The sequence below is a fragment of the Ostrinia nubilalis genome, chromosome 1 (assembly GCF_963855985.1).
Source record: "Ostrinia nubilalis chromosome 1, ilOstNubi1.1, whole genome shotgun sequence".
Taxonomy (NCBI): domain Eukaryota; kingdom Metazoa; phylum Arthropoda; class Insecta; order Lepidoptera; family Crambidae; genus Ostrinia; species Ostrinia nubilalis.
In genome coordinates, this window is record NC_087088.1 from 11,516,187 (window position 1) to 11,535,000 (window position 18,814).

General features: G+C 35.5%; 2 protein-coding genes across 2 annotated transcripts in view; one reads left to right on the forward strand and one right to left on the reverse strand.

Annotated features, from left to right (window-relative positions):
- Positions 1-18,814, reverse strand: part of LOC135075830 (NADH dehydrogenase [ubiquinone] flavoprotein 2, mitochondrial-like) — a 219,418-nt gene that overhangs the window by 63,797 nt on the left and 136,807 nt on the right. The window lies entirely within an intron of this gene.
- Positions 8,767-18,814, forward strand: part of LOC135072018 (uncharacterized) — a 60,981-nt gene continuing 50,933 nt past the window's right edge. Inside the window, exon 1 of the mRNA XM_063965945.1 lies at positions 8,767-9,175. The gene's annotated coding sequence lies outside the window, so the exon portion shown is untranslated. The remainder of the gene's footprint in view (positions 9,176-18,814) is intronic.

An 18,814-nucleotide genomic window follows, 5' to 3' on the forward strand; every position in this document is an offset into this window, starting at 1 on the left:
ACAGTTTATCTAAGGCTTTATTGTAGGCTATGTCAAGTGAATATTCTGGATACTGGCCGTTTTTTTTTGCTGCACGGAACTGTAATTAAAACGTCTATAACAGAACAATGCTATGCTATCAAGAGTATCGATGTTTATTGGATTAGTATTGGGCGCTGTGATTCTAGCCTCCATTGTCTGTTTGAACAAGTAGACGACAGCACGTTAAGTTATACACTACGTTATCTTAGTCAGTTGTAATAGGTTATATTTTACGACAAAAATGTGTAGTCCGATGTGCTGTAGTAACATGAGAAAACAATTATTAGTCGACTGTCGTTATTCATTAGAAACAGAGAAGGAAATATTAATAGTGAGGTAATAAAGTTAAAGTGTCATATTAAACTGTACAACTGTCAATCAACAAGTCAATTTTATCTTTGCAAAAGTAAATAATAATTTCTCGTGTATATTGTTTAAAGATCTGTTGATATACACTTTTATTATTGTTAAACGCGATCGAGTCGCCTGTACTGACTGTGGATGGGATAGGCCTGATAGTAGGTAATTGTATGCAAAAGTTTTTAAGGAAAAAACTCAGAATTAGGCCAAATAGATTGTTAATTGCTCAAGACAGAATAAGAGACAATGCAAGAGTAAACTTCAAAAACAAAAAAAATATCAATAAAAAGGTAGAAAACCATAAAGAATTATCAAAAACGGATTGCTGGCAAAACTGCCAGCAACAATTATAGAAACGCTAGTTTCTCCTTGGCTAGGTAATGAAAGAGGAGATATTTTTCTGCGAAACTTTTCCAAAGAAGAATAAATATCACCTATAAAACTAATTATAAATCAAATTCACACAGCTTTAGAAAATTCGACGAGATTTAGAACAACTATAACAATATCGATAACAAAAGAAAAAAGTGAGCTAATTACCGTTTTTTACCTCATATCAGAGTTGAATTGAGTGTTTTGTCTATGTTCTCAAAGCGTAATAAATGAAAACGCCTCATCACAATAACTAATTGCTCATAATAGAAAATCAAACGAACTTACCTAAGTGACGTTCGATGATTATTAAACGATGTGATTCGCCCGAAGAAATTACATTATATTTACTTGTAGTAGCACGAGTTGGTGCTGCCATCTACACACGTTCAAAGTAAACTAAAACAAAAAACTGCCTGCGAACCCCGCTCCTGCGCTGGCCTCATACACGTTGAGACCTGTCGGCCCATCCACACCTATTTTGTGCTTCCTGGGCAAGACACGATGGTGTCAGGGATAGGGAGGGATGTAATTTCTTCGGGCGAATCACATCGTTTAATAATCATCGAACGTCACTTAGGTAAGTTCGTTTGATTTTCTATTAAACTCTGTGATTCGCCCTTCGAAATTACATTATATTTACTTGTAGATGTTTAAAGTGCACAAAATAGCACCCAAATGGAAATGGAATGGTTATATTACCATCCATTTTCTTGTCAATCTGATGTATTTTCAAATTATAAAGATTTCAGCAAAAAATAACAATAAATTACACTCTTATGTATGATTACAATGAATTATAATGATCTAGACCAGGACTTATAAATCAATGTTATGTATCAATCCACATTAATTAAATAATTAAAATGATATTGTTGAGGCTATACCACAGAGAGAACGCGCAAATGCCAAATACTTCTGTACCGTTTGATATTTCTCTATTATAAACTCTAGCGAATGCACTGGAACTAAATGTCCAGCCTGCAGTTTTCTTAGATCTAACTTACACCAAGTCTTTTTGCAGCTAAAGTCGACGCATGTCCTGTGCTATGAGCACTGAACTGTTTTATATCAACTCCGCTCTCTCCCAGATTAACCTTAATCCAGCGGCTTAAAGATTGGAAACTTATGCTTTTGTAAGGTTTTTTAATATATTTTTTTTTAACTAATAAATAAAAATTTGCAACTCAACGGTCTTTTATCAGCTGTCACAGACAAATAACTATCTAAAACTCTAGCTGGACATGAAGGTCTTTCATTATAATAAGTAATGGAGAGTGTTGGTTGAATCCTATTAATTCCAGAGGTTTTGATTTGATTTGAGATAATTATCACAAATTTAATAGAGTAAAATCTTCTAATATTACAAAGCCTACTCAACGATAGCGTTTGGACACGGTGAGCAGTTATTAGAGCTAGTAATGTGCATATTTTTAGTTAAACATTCAAAAGACAAATTTTAATTTGGATATAAACTGCCTAAATGGTCCAATACTGGAGCTGGATGCGGATGTTCCGTATTTGCCACCTTTATCGAATAAAACAACAAAAAATTGCAAAAATAAATTAACAGATGCAGAAAATGCATTGATATGTTTATCTTGGCAATAATAGAACCATTGTATAAAGTGAGTACTATACTGTTTTAAGGTATTGTTTGTAAGAGATGCCAGCATCACGTCAATAGTTTCCCTGTCTTAACATGGCCTCCCTGATAAAACGCCGGCAACCAGGTTAAGGCTCCAATGTAACTTGTGTTCCACACTGTAAGGAGATGATAATATGTGTAAGTTTAGAGACAATTCTATGGGCTCGTACACCAGCATGCTCTTAAATAGGGGATACCAAGGTTGGGTGGGCCAAAGTGGAACCACCACAATTCCCTTCGCTTTATCGAGAATAATCTTTTGCTAAACCTTGCGTATGCGTAGAAATAAAACCCGGACCAGGATAGATATACAGAATAGGCAAACCTCTGGGTCCCGATGCCATGAGACAAACCTCTGACATTTATTATTAAGGCAACTGGCAAACAGGTCCATATCCGCAAAAGTCCTACAAATGAGTTTATACGCGGAATCCGCAATTTCCCATTTAACATCAGCTTGAATTCGGCGTGATTCGTAGTCTGCAATATAATTGTCACGAGAACTTATCTAAGACGCAAACACAAACAAGCCCCTTTCTTCCCACCACTGCCAAATTTTTCTGCTAATGTTGTTCAGATGAGGATATTGAATACCTCCCATCCTATTTATATAGACTATGGTTGTGGAGTTATCAACACGCAACAAAACTTCGCAATTTTTGAGACGTTTTGCGAATATTTTTAAAGCGAAGAAAGCAGCAGTGAGTTCTAGTCTAGGTAGTTAATATGATGATTCAAGTTCATCGAGAGTCCATTGACCACTAGCTCTTTGATCAGAACAAGGAGCCCCCCAACCGGTACGAGAGGCATCCGAGAAAATTACTATTTTGTAATCACTAACCCGAATAGGACTAGTACATGTGTCTATATTACGTAACCACCATTTGAAGTCTTCAGTTAAAGAATCAGGTAAGTAAACAACTTGATCGTAGTTTTCATTCTTCCGTAAGCAAAGGAACTTTGTTCTTTCGAAACTTTTGTTGTACAGCCGGTTGGCTGAACTGCTGGATACACAGATACTAGTAAAACTAAGCGATGTGTAAAAGAACGAAGTCTACATCTTTTCAAGCCTTGAAAATGGTTAAGTTCTGCTTTTATCTTCTTTCGTTTATCAACCGGTATATTGATAGTTTGATTAATAGAATTAAATTGAAAACCCAGGAATGTTGCAATTCGACTGGGCGGTCTAACTCTTTTTTTTTTTTTTTCCCTTTATTAATAGTAAAACATAGCCGTTCCAACAGGCATTTTGTGGTATTAAGTAAGAATAATAATTATGCAGTAAAAGAAGGTTATCTAGTTAAATAACAGATAGTAAGCATCGATACTACGTAGGTACTGCGTGACAGGACGCATCAATTTTGTAAAAATCATCAGATCAGCTCCATGACATCATAATATTGCATTGTCATCAAACTTATACATGCATGCAAAATTTCAGCTCGATTGGAAACCGAGAAGTGGGTCAATTTTAAGTTGCAAGATTTATAGCGAGATGTTAAGACCAAAAATAAATGGAATTACTTGAAAATTTTCCTAACCATTGAAAACGTAGGTACTTTCGGCAAGCTTCGTGGATGGAAATGGAAAAGTACGCGTCTTTGAGGTCGATAGAACACATGTTCATATTGATGAGCTTCATTTCAATCCCATACTCCTCCAGTTTAAAATGTGGAGCATGTTATGTATTCAAATTTTTAAGACTCAGTATGAATCTATTTTGGTCATTACTTTTTGGGATAAGAAAAATACTTGACAGAAACTGACCCTAGCATGGTGTCCATTTCTTAATGGCACCTATTTTAATTAAATTATTAATTTCAGATGACATATTACGAGCATTTAGCCGATGTTCGTCGTTCTTCGGTATATTGTTTACCTGTGTAATCTCATTTTGAGATTGGTAAACGCAAGCCAGAAAAAACCCACGATAAAACAACAGGATCATAGTAATCTGCGACCAATTATTGTAAAAAAAAAAAATTTCAATCTACCAGCTTGTGAAGGTTTCGGCGCGACACGAAGTCTTGTTGTCGGAGCGAGCATTCCGCTTGTCGCTCGGCCGACGTGTTGTCTGCTGCTGCCTGCGCCCACCAGCCGACGAGCTCTGCCTCGCTGCTGCGCGGCGAGGGGGAGGTGGTGGCGGTGGCGGACCCCTCCAGTTTAAAGATCACGCAGCTGTTTCGCCCTGTCGCTGATTAGATTTTGAAGCCGGTTTTGGCCTTGAAGTGACAGGTCGTAATTCTGCACCTGCTTTAGAAAATATAGCCTTGATGAAGGCATCTTGCAGGCCATCACCAAACAAATGATCATGCTTGGCCTTTTTGATGTTGTCTTTTACATCTTTGTTAAGGCAACCAACAAGAATCTTTTGCGTGTCATTGTTTTCAAATAGTGTATATTTTATTACAAAGTAAGTGTTACCAAGGGACTGTAATAAGTCATTACTGCAGCTAGAAGATTTCAGATCCGTCAGAACAGATGTCAATATAATATTGGCGATATGAGTTAGTGCAAGACAATATATCTTGCTTCTCGGATATAATGCAATCCCACTTGATAATGCCTTAATTTCAGAATTAAACTTTGGAGCGCGAACTTGTTTCAAGTTATCAGGTTTTTATGTACTTTCAAGATTTCCTTTTTGGACTCATCTTTAAGTCCATTCATCAGGATCTCAGTTCAGCGGCTAGCGATATCCTTGTGAATGTCAATAACATGGGGCCAAATACATCTTCTTGTTCAGGCGCATCGCCTAATAAGCATAGTACCTCTGGAGCGAATTCTACCGATGTACTTGCCTCTGGATGTAACTCAATTACTTCAGGCTTCCTTGACTCGTTCGTAAAAATAATTTCAGGCAGGGCTTCCAAATAAACAACAGGTTTGTTGCAAAGGAAATGAAGATGTAGGAAGTGGGTAGTTGTAACTGCGTTCAAAAACCCCCTCAATATTGGCAGGTAAACGATTGACCATACAGACCAATCTGATATACCAACGTATTCCAAAAAAAAATTAATAAAGGTACAATCTCACGGATTGGACTCATTATTAGTATGTGCTCCCTCTATACAGCGATCTACCTTACAGATAGAACTGAAGTATACTATGGGTAGATATATCCTTACAGAATATATTCATTGCACTATTTAAAAATAGAACACCGGAGAAATGCGCTCAAGAAAGTAGGTCAAGGTCACGGGGACGACGTGCGTACGTGACCGAGCGCGAAAATAATCATAACACTGCATTTTAGCACCAAATATAAATCCAAATTAATACCTCCAATATTTGAAGCCTCCAGCAACACTGAATGGTCATCCAACTCAGGAATTTGGTATGAATTCCGAGAATGAGGAATTTTCACTTGAACTGTAAGATGATTTACGTCGTCTACGGCGCACTTTGGCCATTTTCCTTTCAAGTTTTCTTATTTTATAAGCCAAATGATCTTCTTCACTGTCGTGGTGACGTATTTTACCCATATTTATCACTTTTATTCAAAGATTCAAATAAACGAATAAAATACGTGTGCGATGGCGGCGACACAAAACGTGTATGAGGCCAGCGCAGGAGCGGGGTTCGCAGGCAGTTTTTTGTTTTAGTTTACTTTGAACGTGTGTAGATGGCAGCACCAACTCGTGCTACTACAAGTAAATATAATGTAATTTCGAAGGGCGAATCACAGAGTTTAATCCCCTGTAGATGTGGCATCCGCGTTTTTGTCTTGCCATTCTTGGCTCTATTGCCTATTGTCCTTGATGGCTCAGTAGAGGTTGTGTACCTACAGATTGCGCTCTTATTCTTTGCTTATTTGAAATGATGATACGGAAAATGAATAATTTTCTTTTGTTGGTCGTTTTTTGACCATACTATTAGAACCAGATTTCTGCCAATGCCACTAGATAATGGTGTTAAATGCTAGAAAACTTCTTTCATTTACACAAATATTGAATTGAATCAGAACTTCAACAGGAAAAATATGACGATAGAAAATCATTACAACCTATCAAACACCTCATTACTTATCGGTTCATCAAATTGAAGTTGTTGATATTACTTGGACCAAAACACTCAGAACGCATTGAGCCAAGAACATACGCTGAGACAGTACTGGTTTACAAATCTAATGAAGCGTGCAAACTGTAACAAGTTTACAAACAATGCATCACTCAATTCATTAAGTATCGATCTGTCAATAGATTTGGATAGAGTTTGAGATTATTAACCTCATATTATTTCAGAAGACCATAATTCTCGTATACTCTATTAGCAGTAATACCTTAACGGCAGAATAATGCATTGCGTTAAGATTTGTCACTCAGTAACATTATTAAATAAATCGATCGATCGTATATTTTTAGTAGCAATTTTACCAACAATGCAATGAAATTAGATTACATTTTCCAATCGAGAGAGCAATGTGCATAATCCTATATCGAAAGTCAGAAATCGGTCAAAGTTTTTACCTCAATTTATTTATCAACACTGTATTATATTTGCGAAACGAATTCGATCGTGACCGACCTACTGACAGCTACTGTCGTTGCCGAGAACTTTATAGAAGTTATTTTCCATTATTATTTTTTAAACTTTTGCTTTCATATTGCAGGAATTACAAAAGTAAGCAAATAAGGTTGCAAAATCCTCTTTTTATGGCTTGTATTTTGCGAGATTCTAAACTTAATTATTAATGTCTTCAGATAACAGTTTTGAAGGACCGAAGTAAAAAGGGCATTAAAGATTAGTCCATCAGTCGTGAACATTGTGTAATGGTGTTAAGCTTTGTTAGTCTTTGGTATTAATGAGATCAAGATGACTGCTCTTATACTGACGTGATGATTAAACAGCTCTGACTCATCAAAGTGAAAAAATCAGACCAGGAACTAGATTTCAAGGTTTATTATACGAGTATAGTAAACGTCATCGTATAAGGATTTTATTTCTTTATTGCAATAGAAAAAAACACTCTATCTGAGATTTTGTATCAACTAGGTTTTAAAGTTACAAGTGACACTAAAAGGTGATCGAAAAAGGGAAAGTAATAAATAAACCATGCAACAGAGAAAACACAGTTTTCCTCCTCACGTTAGACTATTAGATTTCCTTACAATCACGTTTCCGTTCCATTATTTGTTTCGTATTTCTCCGCAACAATACAAACATAAGCTAAAGCCGGCCTTAAAAGGAACCATCAGTCATTTTGCTGGCGGTATCCATTAAAGATTTCGCTTTCATAGCTTTCAGTGAACCGGCATCAATGCCCGAGATATTTTTTTCTCTCTTAAAATAGTGACTTTTTTCACCTTTTCTTATTCGAATATTTTGATCCGCTTTTGTTTTGTCTTTTCGGCCAGAGCTAAGCAATTCTTTTTTCATAAATATTTTACATCTTTGAAGTTCTTTACCTCTTCATTGAATAACATCTCAATAAAATTATCCTAGTGGACATGAACCTATTGTCGATTTCATCTTAAACACGACACGTAGGTGTACATATTTGACGTAACTTTACTTCTCAGTAATAATTAAAATATAATCAAACCTTTATGTTCTAACTTCTAAATAGTTAAAAATGTAAAGGTTTCCACAAATATTTACATGAACATAGTCAAGGAGAGGAAGATTACCATATTTCACAATATTCACGTGCCTTTTCCATCCACTGACAGGTATTTAACCCCGAAACTGCTATGGCAAAAGTCTACAGGGAAAAACTCCATTTTTTATCGCGAGGTGGACTGACCTCTCGCTATATTGGGTTTCATAGTTTGCACTAGTTTTTTATTTGTTCCCTGAGCTCATCTCATACCTGGCGTTCTTGCTTCCTGCATTTTTCATCCTGCATTAATTAATAACTGGAGAGCGGATATCATGTAAAGACTTTTTTTAATTCCAATGCATCGATCTTTTCGAATGAGGGAATGATAGATTAAAATAGGTTCACTTTAAAGAAAACAGATGAATAACGAATAGGTTACTTTATTTTTAGGTTCATATGAAGCAAACTACGAGTGTAATAAAAAAGACACACAGAGACAGGATAGCAAAACAAAACACTGACGGAATGACAATGATCAATGACGCGCAAGCCCTGTCGTCGTGCACATGATGTGCAAATGTTTAGGCTTCTTTTATTTTTTCTTAGACATTTACGCACTACGCCAACATCTATTGCGTCATCTTTATTGTTTTGTTGATTGTTTTATTCTTAAAGAAGTAATGTTTTCCCTTTTAATTTTAATGATCCTATTTTATTATAATATTTACTTACTTTATTAAAGACATTATCCTTCTTTTGTTTCAGTTAGTTAAAGCAGTGTCAATGTCAAAAGTTATAATTCATTCCTTTAATCCTTCGCCGCTCCTCAAAAAACTCGTACAGCCAACTTGATTAGTCTATTAAAATGTCGTGAAACAATCGAACTTTTTGGCTTCCCAATCGAGGTGTAGCGGAAGCTCCTTGCCCACCCTCAGGACTCGGCAAACCCGACAATCCCCGAGCCCGCTCCGAACGGAAACGCCGCGTTCACGAACCGAACACAACAGTTGAGAACGAAAGATCGCACCATTACTACGTCTCGTTCATGCGAAAAGTTATTCTCTTCGTCACACTTTATTGTGACTGCAAGTGGAGTGAAACTTTAACTTAAAAAAGTTACATTGAGAACATTCAAAGCGTATTGTGTTCATAATTGTCGGATACCACCTCAAGAACGTTCCGGTTTTGTTTGTTTGACAGCGTCGCCGATGCACTAATTGCTGTTTGTGGAGGTAAGCAAAGTTTATTTTAATGCACACTGTATTTGGATTCCATTGAAGTGCACGTCTTTTGTTTTTATTTTATGCTGAGTATAAACTTCATCATCAATTTGTTTTTTTTTTTTCTTGAAATGTTTACCTCTAAATTCGAAGTAGCTTGAATTTTGTTGCGTTAAAAATATTCTTATCTTATTGATAATACTGAACAAGATCTCTAGAGTTTGTCCACGGCAATATCTTAACACGTTCTCCGACTGAGAATCGAGAGCCGTCATTCATTCCTTTTATCCTTGTCGAACAGGCAATAAAAAGGCTACCTTTTGCGTGTTTATCGGCCGAATACTGAAACGCCATTTAAATATTTGACGGCTTCTCAAATAGTTAAGCAGCTCCTAAACTTACATTTCGCATACTCAAAACAATATCTGAGCAGTTCTCAATTTGTAAGCACCTCTCAAATTAAGTTGCACTTAAACGCCACTCAAATGAATTTTCGCATACTGAAACGCCATTCAACGCTAAGCATTACTCAAACAACTGTCAAATCGTCTTAAGCAGCTGTTAAATTTGAGAGTGCTTGCCCGGTATCTTAAATCCTATTCTTATACCTTCTTATACCTAAATCGACCTAAATAGTGGTAAATAATGTGTGTCATCGTTATCATTTCTTTCGAGCCTTGAGGAAATACCTAGATCTAATCGCAGGAACGCAATAAGGCTGAACGCTATTGAAAAATATTATTATAATGACATGCAATTCCGAGCGAGGTTCCGCGTCTCTAAAGAAACGGTGTTGTTTCTGGATTCATAATTTGGAAGCTCTTTGAAACCCCTCACCAAACGCCATACAACCAGTGGACCAAATACTTATTATAACCCTACTGTTCTACGCAACGGGAAGTTATGAACGTGTACTAGGTGATATCTTCCACATCTAACAACCAACTGTGCATCGTATAGTGCACGAAGTAACAACCAAAATAGCTGCTATGAAACCGCAATACATAAACATGCCTATTTCTGAGGAATAAGGGGACATCGCATAAGTAGCAGCATTTCCAAGAGTTGTTGATTTGTCAATTTGATGCTCTGTCAACAATGATAAATGTCAATTGTGGTTACGTTTCGGTCCACGATCGCCACTTAATAGATTTCAACAATAAAAAGTATCACCTTTAAAATTATTATTTTAATTAAATAAAAATTGCAAGCATTAATTTTTTTATATGACAAAACGAGATTTATATATAATAGAAACTAAAAATAAACTGTTCTATGTTAAGTTGATTGAGTATATTTCCATAAAAGACAATACATAAACAAACGATGCTGCGTGTAATGGATAAAAAACGCAAAGTTATCATTTGTGTAAATGAAAACATACTTTTTTTGGTAAATGTTGCCATTATGTAAACATTTGAGAGCTGCTTAGCTGATCACGGCTTCAAATCCGTTGAGTGGCGTTTGAGAATACCATTTAAAATTGAAGGATACTTAAATTTAGGAGCCCGTCAGCTGAGTGAAAGATTTGAGTAGCGTTTCAGTATTCGGCCGTATGTCTATCGCTCGGCTCATCCGACAAACCGGTTCCCGGCCAGATGATAGTTGTTATTTTTTAATTTTTTCCGAGCCAGTATCTGGGACCGTCGCCGAGATATGGCAGCAGGATCTAGCACCATCAAGATGGAGATAAAAGCATATTGACGATTGGTGTCTTTTAAGTTTATATGTTGTCGTTGAAAATGTTAAAACGAAATGTAACCCACAGTAACCCATTTGTATGGATACAAGCAATATTTATTTATTCTACAATGAACAGAGCAGCACATCAGAATATTTACAATATTTACTGCAAAATAGCATTTATTGTAACTAGTAACATTCTACAGTTAAAACTATAATGTGCTGGTTGTCTGATCATTATTATTATTTACGATAAATTCTTGTCAGGAATTAAAGATTCAAATAATGTCTAGATAGCCTTCTTAGTTTCATTGTTTATTGTTCACCATTTTGCCATTTAAACTTCCATGAAATCACAAGTTTTTAGATTGTTTCACGAAAAAAAATAACCTAACCAGGAACAGACTTGGTAACTCGAATCAAAAAGCATGCAAAATTGATCACGCATCTTAACACGTGACTAGACTAATTTATTCATTGAACGGATTATAAACTATTACCGCATCACAGATTTTCATGCTCACGCGAGAATCGACTATTAAATTGATACAATATGATAAAGAAATGGGTTAAGGAACCCGACATTTTCCATATTCAATGTTTCTTTTATTGAAAGAAACATATCATGTATGTAACAATGTATCACATTCATATTATAATTTCTTCATTCTGGTTTAAAAAGTAAAAGAAAATAACATATATAACTTATCTTTATTTTAATATGTTAGTGTATTAGTAGTGTTTTATAAAATAACTAGCTGACCCGGCGAACTTTGTTCCGCCTTAATGGCAATAAATAACGGGATAAAAAGTATCCTATGTCCTTCTCCTGGCTCTAAACTACCTCCCTGACAATTTTCAGCTAAATCGGTTCAGCCGTTCTTGAGTTATAAGTGGAGTAACTAACACGACTTTCTTTTATATAATAGATAATGAGTCATCCGATCCAATTATCCATTTGCATGTAACACGTAATACACTTCAACTCTTCTAATCTGAACAAGATTAATGACACGAAACTTGCATACTAAAATCGTCCATATTAATCTGATTCTACGAACCGTCGTCTCTATGAATTCATTACCGTCCTCCAGCGATCGGCTCTTTCAAATTAATTAAAATGCTGTCGTCCCGCCGATTGCCTTCCTCAGATAGGAAATTATGAAGCATCACCTTCCAGACAATATTGATAGACTCGGCCCGTTTATAGCCTACCCATAAATAAAGCCTGATCATTTCCGTACACCTTAACTTTATTGAAATGAAACTGCAATCTCCGTCCAACTATTCGTATCAAGGCTGTGTTTTGACGCCATTACTATTGAAATTTATTTAGCCATAATACCCGCTTTGGTAAAGTCACTTTGAAAACTCGCGTTTTAGATGGTTTGATGGCATAATCAGAGGCCATAAAATTAAACGATGACAATCCTATGAAATATTATGTTATATGAATTCCTTTGCTCGAATTCTCGATATTTGTTTAAGCTAATAAGTATAGCTACTAATGTTTGTCACAATATTTACGCTACAACACAAGTCGATGACCAATTACGTCCTGTGTAAACATAGATGGTGGTATATCTTTGAGCTGTCGTCTAGTGATAATAATATCATATCCTGTTGACCATTAGGCTTGTCCTGAAGAAATAAACAACAAATTACGTGCTATCTCCAGCGCAGGAGTAGATAAGACAGTGCAATGTCCTGGAGATTCCCGCCTTCCTGAGATGTTACTTAGAGCATGCATGTGGGCACTTGATAAGAAATGAACTTTATGAACGAAAATTCACACTTGAGAAAATACCAACGATCGCTATGGTAAAGGTTTCTAAAGGATATTTTTGAGAGAGTGAGTAAATGATTTAGTTGAAGATAAATAATCACGATTGCAAGAAACCATTTGGTATATAGTAAGAAACATTCTTTTCAGATAACTGAAATGGAAAACACAGTCAGATCAATAAATTAATTAAAGTAGCAGAGCATGAAATAAAAAAGACAATTGCACGCTAGCTTCAAAGCTCAATAATAAAGGGAAATAAAAGGTACAACAAATTGTATCCAAGCAACCTGCCGCCTCGCTTAGCTTGCAAACGAAATGTAAACTACTTTGTCAGAATCAACAGTAAAAACCGTAGTCTGATTTGTAAATTTGCTTTACTGTACAAGCAATAAAATCCAATGACCATATTTTTCGCTTCTGTTCTGCTACTTAATTGATACAAATCTTAACGCATGTTAAATTAATTTAATAGTGAAACCATCCAATTATATTACCCACCAATTATATGAGAAATAGTACACAAAGCTAAGTAGATCAAAGATAACTCGAAATTCGTTTGATTCTGGTATACCCAAGAGCAGGGTTTGATAGCACTAGCAACAATGTACCTACTCAATAAATCAATAATAGTTATTTTAGAACTGTATTTGGAACTAGATCACGTCCAACGCTTTAAAAATAGTAAGCCTGACCTAAAGACGTATTTTAAACGGAATCGATATGTCTACGAATAGTACATACTGTCGTACAAAATTTTGGTTCATTTATGTTAGGGTTGATTGTCATTCCTTCGTTTCAAACAACAAAGACTATCGCAGGTGTATTCTTACGTTTGTCACTTTAAACTACGATTGCAAAAATGTACTTAATTGATATCTTCAAAATCTCGGAAACTGAATCAAAATCGAAACTACTTTCTTATCCGACCGTACCTGTATCGGAAGTATTTAGACCAGAGGGAACGGCAACAGTACGGATACCTGCCGATGTGGGGGTGGCCAGTTATATAAATAATGCGCTAATTTCAACGGCCGAGCCATTTGCTAACCGGGTTGCAGTCAGAATCGAATTAGACGATAAATATACTCTGGACAGCAGTAATAAAGTTCAGATTGCAATAATTTCATTTGCAAGCCAGGTCGGTGGTTAGGACAGGAAAGGCATTTCAAACGTGTTCCCGAAATAATTTTTGTTTGTCAAGTGGCTGATTCTGATTACTCATACCATTCACTATACGGCTAAAATTGTAACTGAAGATAATTTCTTCTTTCTTTTTTGTCCATTTAAGAATAAAGAAAGAGCATAATGGACTTTATCAGTATGAAGAATATTTCACGGCATGAAAATCCATAAATAGATGAATTAGTAACTTCTCTGTATCCTTTAACCAACATTTTGTTATTAACCAAATTTAACCCAAGTAATTTATGAATCTTATCAAATTCAAACTGTGACAATATCACGTTTTTCTTTTGACCTGATTTAGAAAATGATTTCCCGCGGTGTGATTCTTCGCTATTAACATAGAAACGTGCTCGTAGTGTCTCCAAAGTACGAGTAAGTGGAACGTACAATACTGTAGGTAGTTGGCATACGGCAGGCGTGACATTCGACAAGACCGGAATCCTGTCATGTCAAATTTATGCCGGTTGCAACACTGCCCCTTCGGCAGAACTGAATACGGAATAAGTTTGGTAATATGCTCTTTCTTTCTTTCAGCTGCTATTGTTGTATTTTTTTTTGCATGTTATTATGTTCTTTGAAGGCTCTTTTGACTATACTCGGCATCAAATAAACCGCACCTCCCGCGACAAGCACTTTCAAACGTATGCATCCCCACTTCCCACCAATATTAGCATCATTTAAAAGCCTAGTTCTAAACTTTATTTCATTAAAGGAAAGGTTTTTACCCCAAAAATGTGCCTTTAGAAGGATCCAGAGTGACTTAATCAAAAAATAGGTAATTACGCTTGAGACAACTTTTATGGCTATAAAACTGTTAAGTTGCAATTAATCGCTATCCATCTGTTAAAGAGGACACGTGAGATCATTATTTGGTTTTATAACCATAAAAATTGGTCTAATTGATCCCAGAGGTGAGCCCAAAGTGAGGTCTTTTTTCAAGTCACATTTATTGTATATGTTAATCATTTATTAAGAAATTAAATGTGTTTTTCTTTAAGGTTATTTATTGAGCTTTCAAATAACACCAATATTGTTGGGGCACCATGATTGTATCAGAAGAAAATCTTTAAAGTTCGCGTCGCGGAAGGTGCGGTTTATTTGATGTTGAGTGTATTATTTATGGGTATAATTTCGATTTTTCTTTTTGTTGTGTAGTTGCTCTTTTAATTGAGTAGGTAAGTATCCCAAGTTCTTCAGCAATTTAATTTTGAATATCTACTGGTAGTTACGAGTACACCAAGATTAGAGTACTACGCCTAGCTACGATATGCCTTTTTTGTCTGTGATAAAAAAGCGTCTAGTCGTTGGTAGAAATTCCAATCTATTAAGTCTAATGTAGTGAGCATTAATGTTTAAAATCAAAATATTATAACCACAAGTGTCAGCAGGTAAATCTGATTAAACTGTTGATAGACATGTTAAAGCTCAACTAATAAAACCCCGTCATTCATCACTGTTGTCACTATTTGGAAAAGTCTGTAGGCAATTACCGATGATAGTAAAGGATAACGGGTTTTAACACTCAATTTTGCTACTATCAACTTAGAGTTTATATTCCCTTGTGACATCCCGAGGAGTTAAGGAGCAGTGAACTTTGCAAGTGTTCTCTTCAACACACCTGAGGTTAGACAAACCATTAGTTCCAACCGTTTATACTTCCAACACGTAAACACATCACTATTGTCTAACACATTTTTTCCATTTCGGTTATGGTCTCACTTTTCAACCTTATTCTATTGCATTAATTTCCTTATTCGTCCCACGATTAAGACGTTTCAAAATTCTGAAAGCAAAAGTACTGATTGTAGAAACACTTAGAATAAAACAATATTGATGAATTTTATTAACGTTAACTAAGAGTACATACTTTTAATAATGATAGCGTAAATGAAACATGTATTGGTTAAAGTGGACGCAAAATTGAGCTGTAAGAATGAAAACAAACCTTTTTACATCACTCATTTACCACATCAATAAAACCCATCGATGAGGCAACTTTAATTATGGGAAGAAAAAATATCATAACTAAGTTTTTTAAGACTAGCATGGAAATCACGTTTAGAATTTTCGGCGAGTCATTGAAGCAATAACATGAAGATTGCATGGTAATTGGTTTTCGATCATGAGAGTGTAGCAGGTATGTACCTATAATATCAATTGGTTCGTCGCTCCTCGTCGATTGATTTTCGTAATAACCTAGGAGCCAAAGTAAACAGTGAATCGTGTACTAAATCTGAAAATGAAATCTTAATAGATAACTATCAAATTCTCTATTTCAATGAATCACAAAAAACAAATCAGAACATGTTCAAAAAAAAATTTACGACTTTTCAGTTATTGTCAATGACTTTTTTCGATTTAAGTTTAAAATAAAATTAGTAGGTACATCAAAAGCCAATTTTACTTTTATGAATCACTCAACAAGAACCTATCAATAGTTTTAGCTATTAATTTGATCGCAAGAAGTAAAAATATTTAATTTTGAACACCATTATTTTCTATTTTTACTCTTACAATTTTGGTTATTTTAAGGCAGCGGCCACATAATGGTCTCCTGTCATAAAGCCGTTACGGTGACTGTGACGGGTTGGTAATTAACGAATTAGTTCCACTATTTCATTAATTGCCTGGGATTTTTCTGTTGGATGATGTCTCTTTGAGGTTCTAAAGATATTCATTTCATTACGGATAGTTTTTTTTTCGACGAAATATAATAAGTGACTATTACTAAAACACTTTCTGGAATGATTGTATAGTTTTATTTATTGCATCATATTGCTGTTTTATCATTATCCTTTACCGTTTAATTTTTTACCTTATTATTGGACTGTCCCGTTAAGGGATTATTTATTTCTCTTAGTTCTCCTTTGACATCAATTCGATCCTGAAGTACTGTTTGATGAAACGTATAAGTTTTATAAAGCTTAATAGTTTTAGCGAACTGCTTCAGTGGACGTCGTTTGACGAAAAGAACGAAAGAACCTGCTTTAAAAACCACTATAGTAGGTAGCACACTTGTCTTCTACACGTTTAGCAATTTGTGGTTTTTGTAAAGACCGACGCAGGTGTTGCGCTGAGGGTATTGTCAGTTAGATTAAGGGCGGGCAATAAAAACCGATGGCTTTTATTAACTAGCTTTTGTTACTACGACTAAAGTATTCTTATGTTTTGCCTACGCAATAGGGACAGAATCTTACAATAATTGATTCATTATAAAACCTAGTTTGCTTTACTTATTATGACAATAGCTTTTCCCGCGATTTCACTCTTATCTACTGCTACTGTCTGTACATATTGTTTTTGAAATATTGTCAAATGATAGATTATTCACCTCAAATTCCAGTTTTAAATATCAAAACGACGTTTCTACATTTTAAGAGGTCATTCATCTTGCTCATGCAAACCTAAAATTAGAAGATGTGAATGAGCCAACCGCCACGTGCTAATGAACTAAAGCATTCCTCTTACCAGAAAAATGCGATTACCTTCATAAATGTAAAACTTAATAGTTACCTAATAGGTATCTCAAAGACGTCTTAACGATCAAGAAGATCCTATTCTAAGAGAAGTGGGCCTAACTGATGGAAATTATGATGTTTGGTTTGTTTTGGACAATGGGAAGTAATGAGTATCTTTAAAACGGTGTCAGTTGTTGAACTGTTGTGATGATAATCGTGAAACCATTTTAAAAACAAGCATTTTGTGTCTAAAATCTCTGGCAACACTCCATTCATTTGTTTTTAGAAGAGAAATAGTTCATTTGCCTTTTTCGCGAAACCACACACAGCTACGATATTAAGACCTTCCAATGTTGATATGACGCCTAAATCTAAGAAAAAGCCGCCTAAGAAGTCGCCTTCTCAGCCTTTGTTTCAACGCTAACCCAATTACAAATTCAAGAGTTTAGTCGCCAAAAGCACAGTTAATTAAAAAGTGGCTCTTCAGTTAGAGCTTTACATCTATCAAGAAACCTAACGTACTTTAGGAACCAATTACTCTTCAGGTAGAGCCTGACCACTAAGAAACCTCAGGTACATAACCAACAAATTACTGTACCTATAGTCTAGCTCCGACACGTTGATGGTAGGGTTCAACAGAAGTCAGAGCTTCGCAGGTCGCGACAAATCACCGTCATTAGTCTCTGGATAAGCATCATTAAGCTCTCGGGAACGAGGCTCTACATAGCTCCATACTCGTTGAGCACTGGCAGCAGACACTTCAGCGTATAATAGCTAAACTTGTGGTAATTGGTCGAGTTGCGTCGCCATTATTCCCGTAAAAAAATTGACTTTTTTTTTTTTTTTTTTTTTTTTTTCAAAAAATATTTTTATTGAGCCATCCATTATTCTTACTAACTAATCAACAAAAACATAACTTATCAGTAAGTGTGCATTGTCTGTTTACACATAGGTAGTTTTACATAAATTATATTAACAGTAAAAAGTACTATTGAATAAGCAAATAATGAGGGTGGCAAAATGTATCAGATTCCGTCCCCTACCCGCCGCTAAGTAAAAACTGTGTTGCGACTGGTAGTGTTCGTCATCGTCCAACCGGGCAACGTTTGGCCGGTACACATCTTCCAACGTTGCGGTTTCTAAGGCGTTGTAGTAAGGTTAATTTTGCAATGCCAGGTATGGATAGACAAATGTACCGGCCAGCGCATTCGGTACTTGTTGGGAGCGTAGTACACGCGCGGCTCGCAGATAAAATTATCATGTGAGAAGTAGTTACATTTTTTTTTTCATTTTTATGATTTTTATTTTTTTGAAACTAAATATTACAGTTACGAGAAATGAATTGGGCTACAATTTAAAGTATATACAGGGTGTTGATTTCAATACCCGCCATATTTAGGGAGTAGATTAAGTAGCTTATTCTGATCACGAATCAGCAAAAAAACTGACTTCCAAATTTTTTATTATTATTTTTTAAATATCTACGATTTCCATAATCGACCACTACAGTGCAGAATAGTCCCCCAACGCAAACGGCAC